A 6,000-nucleotide genomic window follows, 5' to 3' on the forward strand; every position below is an offset into this window, starting at 1 on the left:
CCAGTTGACTGGATCACTCTGAGCCCAAGGTGAGGCAGAACATCATGGCGGAAGGGTATGGCAGAGGAAAGCAGCCCAGGACATGGCAACCAGGATGCAGGAGAGGCTGAGCTCCACTCTCCAGGGACAAAACATGAACTCTAAAGGCATGCTCCCATGGGTTAACTATGTCCTTCAGTCATACCCTAACTACTTACAGTTATCACCGGGTTAATCCATATCAGTGGATTAATCCACTGATGAAAGTTCTCATTATCTAATCATTTCTCCTCTGTATGTTCTTGCATTGCCTCACACATGGGCTTTTGGGGGATTCCACATATCCAAGCCATAATGGGGTGTAAGGTGACTGGGGTGTTCCAAGGCAAGAAGATCATCCGAGGAGGACAATGTTCTCCAAACAGTACTAAGCACAGTATCCCACACACTGTAGGGGACACATTCGATATTTTGTGAGTGAACTTCTACCAATTTTGGAGGAAATTAGGGCATTTTAGGCCTTGGTTCTGAATGATGCAGACATTACTCCCTAAGGATCATTAGGTATTTAGGAGAAATCTCAGCTATTCCAGGAATTAGGGGACACATCATTACTACAGGAATCACAACAACATTTTTGAATTTTAAAAGAATCTCCCCTCCCCACATTCTTCATCAAATTTCAAGTGCTGAAAAAACACCTTCACGATTTAGGTTACCAATCCTCTACAGACTCTTTAGAAAACGTTTGCAAATATATAAAAATATAAATTAAAAAAATCAACCATAATGCTCTTTTTACCAAGGAAAAGACATTGGGTGCATTCTGGTGGATTTCTCCCCAATAATTTTGTAGGGCTGGAGTAACAGTGCATCCTGCTTTTCAAAACTGACAACAATGAGATTTTATTCAGATTAAAAAGTGAATACAAGCTGGGCACGGTGATACACACCTGTCATCCCAACAGCTTGGGAGGCTGAGGCAGGAGGATCTCAAGTTCAAGGCCAGCTTCAGAAACTTAGCGAGGCCCTAAGCAACTCAGTGAGACCCTGTCTCTAAGTAAAATAGAAAAGGGGACTGTGGATGTGGCTCAGTGGTTAAGTGCCCCTGGGTCTAATCCCTGGTACCAAAAAAAAAAAAAAAAAAAAAAAAAAAAGAAAAGAAAAGAAAACATGAACACATATGCATTGTGGAAAATCAGATGAAAAAAAAATACCAGAAAATTATGAAGCATACATTTTTTTCCCCAAATCAAGAAATTTAAAAATCACTAGCAATCATCATTTCCTGCAAGCATAGTGAATATTTTCATTCCCCGCCACCCCAGTCCTTTACAAAATTGTAGACTTTCTTGGACAGCAGAAGTCATGGCTTGAAGTGTGCAATTACCATTTAAATCAAGATTTAAGTTAAAGATCCCTGAAAAAGTCAAGCTGTTTGCTATAAACTAAGTAGATTCCTCTGTCCAGTTGATTTTTTTAGCATTGTATTTATTTACTTAATATTTATTTATGGTATCGGGGATTGAACCCAGGGCTGCTTAACCACTGAGCCACATCCCCAGCCCTTCTTTATATTTTATTTAGAGACAGGGTCTCGCTGAGTTGCTTAGGGCCTGGCTAAATTGATGAGGCTGGCCTTGAACCTGCCATCCTCCTGCCTCAGCCTCCAGAGCTGCTGGGATTACAGGTGTGTGCCCCCACATCCGGCCAGTTGATTTTACTTTTAACTGTGGTCCTTGGAGCTGCAGAGGAAGGTCACTGCTATCTAAGAACCAAGGTGCAGCCCTGCAGGTGGTGAGCCTTGTTCTATTTTTAATAAAGGACTGGACCAAGGGACAGACATGGCAGACGACAATGCCCAGACAGATATTTCCTAGCTAAGATGAAGCTGGAGATGCCCTGAGAGCGTCAGTCATCAACTCTAACTCTGCTCCCAAAAAGTCTGTTTAGCTCATAAAATTTAAACTGAACAAAATCCCATTAACCCAGGGTCCCCGTTTCTCTCCCAGGACAGCTCCCCTGTTGTGATAAGCTAGGATCGCATGGATTGGTGCCAAGAGGGATGAAATTCAATGCGCTCATAAAACACAAATAAAACCAAACTACCGTCATTTCAAAGCTTATGGTTCACCAAAATACAATCCGATTTAGGTAATTTCCAGGAGGTGCCACATGTTACTCGTGATCACGGGCGAGTTGCTGGCTCTGAGTTCTAATTTTGAAACTGTAGAAAGGGAGCTAATGATACCCTCTGCCTAGGTAGTGAGAGGCTCAAGGCAGTAGACAATGGGAACCTGTCTTGCACATACAAAGGAATAAGCATTTGTTAGCTCTTATTTTGTTTTGTTTTTGGGTACAAGGGATTAAACTCAGGGGCACTTGACCCTGAGCCACATCCCAGCCCTTTTATGTATTTTATTTAGAGACAGGGTCTCACTGAGTTGCTTAGGACCTTACTAAGTTGCTGAGGCTGGCTTTGAACTCTCAATCCTCCTGCCTCAGCCTCCCAAGCCGCTGGGATTACAGGCGGGCTCCACCACACCTGGCAGTTCTTGGTTTTAAGCTCACTGACCACTTCTTGCCTGGCAGACACTGGTTATGGGCATCTGTGCTTTGGTATCCTGGATCAGTTTGAACACGGAGAACTATATTCTTGTTGTTTACAGCAGGTCTGTAGAATTGGAGACTGAAAGAAAAAATATGATTTGAGATGGGAAAGATGTTTTTGGCTATCTTTAGTAAGAGAGAATTGTACAGGCATCATACATCTTTGTCATTAAGAAAAGCAAGCCAGTCTTGGTGGTAAACCCCTATAATCCCAGCAGTTTAGGAGGCTGCAGCAGAAGGATCGTGAATTCAAAGCCAGCTTTAGCAACTTAGCGAGACCCTAAGCAACTCAGGGAGACCCTGTCTCTAAATAAAATATAAAAAAGGGCTGGGGATGTGGCTCAGTGGTTAAGCACCCCTGGGTTCCATCCCTGGTTAAAAAAAAAACAAAAACAAAAAACAAAAAACAAAAAAACAAATAACCAAACAATTTATAAGCATGTGATATGCATAGTGAAGTACTTCATCACTTGTACCTCCAGGAAAGTAACCAGTGTTACCAAGTGTACACCCATTCTTCTAGAACTTTCTATGCATCGCACATACATAAATACGTACACGCACCTTCTCATGAGATTTGCTCGGTGTTGGGCTAATCTGAGAAGCAGGGATTTTCTTTCTTTGTAAACAGCTGTGATAGTTTTCCATAAGCTGAATGAATCATCATGTCATCGACGGACCTGAGAAGAGAAAGAGGTGCGAATGCCAGTTCTTTGCCTGCTGTCTGAGGAACGGGGAACAAATAGTTAAACCGGGGTGAGACTCAGTAACTTGACCTGGAAAATGGGCAAAAGAATACCGCCCCCTTGTGGCAATCTTGCGCAGAGCCAACTTACTAGGGTTTTGCATAGGGGCAACTAGAGTTCTTGGTAAAGCAGCTGCTTTTTAACTATTTATGTATTATATCAAATGCAAATGCTGCAGGAAATTTAGTTTTGAAAAATTCATAAGGCCTTGTTCACCACCAGAGCTGTTTGCCTAGATGTGTTCATTTTAGTCCATCTTATTCTGATACAACTCCAGAGACGTCCACTCTCCTGGTTCTTGCTGTGATCCATTGTTCATTTAGGCAGAAAACACTGGATACGGAGGGCTCTTCTTTAATCAGGAGGAGAGGGCAAGAGGCTATCTCTCTCTTGCTGCTTCCTAGAGATAAAACAGAAATGAAGCTGGGGTCTCTTTCAGTGCCCTCTGGAGAGGTGGATTAGCCGTGTGTCTGGATGACTTCATAAGTGGTTAATGCTAGCGAGCAGTGCACAGACAAGATCCTTCAGCAACAGTCACCCCCAGGTCACATTAATAAGCCCTGGCTGTCCTCTCATGCAATACTGTGGGACTCACTTCTTATTAAGGTAAAGCCCACTCCATCCCCTTGACAGCAAGACAGCCCTGACTCCCCCTTCAGGATGGCCAGCGGCCCCCACGCCAGGTCATCAGCTCTTTTGCAAATGACACCAGCTCGTGCCACGTCAATGTTTCTTTCAACTTTCTCCTTGAAGCTGGGTGCAGTGGCACCCATCTGTAACCCCAGTGGCTGGGGAGGCTGAGGCAGGAGGATCATGAGTTCAAAGCCAGCCTTGGCAACTTAGTGAGGCCCTAAGCAACTCAGCGAGACCCTGTCTCTAAATAAAATACAAAATAGGGCTGGGGATGTGGCTCAGTTTTTAAGCATCACTGGGTTCAATCCCTGGTACCCAAAACAAAACAAAACAAAACAAACAAAAAAAAACCTCAAAACATTTCTCCTTGAATTTGGCATTTAAAAAAATGTCCAAGATGCACAATCAAGGCCTTGAAATTCTCCAGGAGAGGAAAGGAAGTTTCCTAAGTCACTAAGGAAGGACGTCCCAGCAAGCTTTTTCAAGTTCCAGTGTCCCAAGTGGCTACACACTGAGACAAGGGCTGAGACGGAGGCTTCGAGGACACTACAGAATCAGTCTCCATGACCCCCTCAGGAGCTTCAAATGCAGGCCAAACCAAAGGCCACTTCAGGGTCACTTTGAGTGGAGCAAAAGGATTTTGGTCATCAGAGAGCTGATCCCAAGGTCAGTTGTCCCCAGAGTTCATAAAGGGATTTTTAAAAATTTCTTTGATTCTACCCTGCATCATGAGTCTTATCACATAATTCACTAGCTTTTCATCAAAATACGGTCCATCATCCAAATGACCCTAGTGATCTTTCCTGACTAGACGTCCTCTTTCTCCTCCACTCTCGTTGACAAGAGTTCTCTAGTTCTTACAAGTCACCGACACCTGGGAAACACTTTTAAAATACACCTGGTGGGGATCAAAATGCGTCACCTTCTAGGGGTGCTGGGTTCAATGACTATGCTGAGCAAAGAATTAAAGGACAGGACTGAGAGACAGCAAACAAGAAGGGGGTTGCTTACAAAAGCGATGGAGATACAGAGATGACTTCTCTGAGGAGAAGGGGCCCAAGAGCTGGGAATCTGGTGGAGGAGTTTGGGCCTGTTCCTTTTATGGTCTCTGGAATGTTCTCCTTCCTTATCTCCTCCCCTGTCCACGTGCTCCTCACTATTACTAATTGGATCCCCTGCTTAGGAGCACGAGTACGGAAGTGTCTGTCTGATTGGGTCCCCCGCTTGTGTCCTGGAGCTTAAAGGAGGAAGTTTGACCTCATTAGAAGACCCTCTCCATGCTCCTCTGTTCTGGCCCTGTCCCCGGCCTCCTCAGTGGCCATTTGACTCTGGCCACCTAGGCCCCTCTACATGTCCCTCAAATGGAGAAAGCTAGGTTATGTGCATTTATAGGGAATATGTCTAAATGAACCCCACTAATGTGTATAAGCATCATGCACCAATAAATATTTAAAAATAGGGCTGGGTTGTGGCTCAGTGGTAGAGTCCTTGCCTAGCACGTGTGAGGCACTGAGTTCCATCCTTAGCACAGAAAAATAAAGTCTCCATCGACAACTAAAAAACTAAAAATATATCTGGGGTGTCCTCTGGGAAAATGCTTCTATGAACAAAAAACCAGACCTTTCCATTTTGTTAGGAACAAAATTTCAGGGTCTGAAGTACTCGGCTGGCAGCAAGAGCCTGGCTGTTCTCCACGTTTAATTTTTTTTTTTTTTTTTTTTATACATCAGGCAACTTTTTCCTAAACCAGGAACTCCACACTTATCACACATTTCAAGACGCTCCCTGCTTGAATTCTCAGGCCTGGCACAGTCTGTTCTCCGTCCTCAGAAGCGACATTCAAACCCATTGTCCAAGCTGCCTGGATGGAAGAAGACAACCATCCTGTCAGGTCGATAGTCTCCATGCAGGGGGAGAAACACCTCTTGCCAGCTTCCGTGACTGCACCGTCCCAACTGTGGCTGTGAAACCCTCTGTCCCAGCAATCTGTGATGCACACCGTGTAAATACACAGGGGGACTAACAAAGGCAG

General features: G+C 44.3%; 1 long non-coding RNA gene across 1 annotated transcript in view; it reads right to left on the reverse strand.

The window, feature by feature from the left end:
• LOC306646061 overlaps positions 1-5,424 on the reverse strand; it is a 104,160-nt gene extending 98,736 nt beyond the window's left edge. Inside the window, exon 1 of the long non-coding RNA XR_013759812.1 lies at positions 5,006-5,424. This is a non-coding gene — a long non-coding RNA (uncharacterized lncRNA). The remainder of the gene's footprint in view (positions 1-5,005) is intronic.
• Positions 5,425-6,000: the final 576 nt, after the last annotated feature.

The sequence above is a fragment of the Sciurus vulgaris genome (assembly GCF_902686455.1).
Source record: "Sciurus vulgaris genome assembly, chromosome: 16".
Lineage (NCBI taxonomy): Eukaryota > Metazoa > Chordata > Mammalia > Rodentia > Sciuridae > Sciurus > Sciurus vulgaris.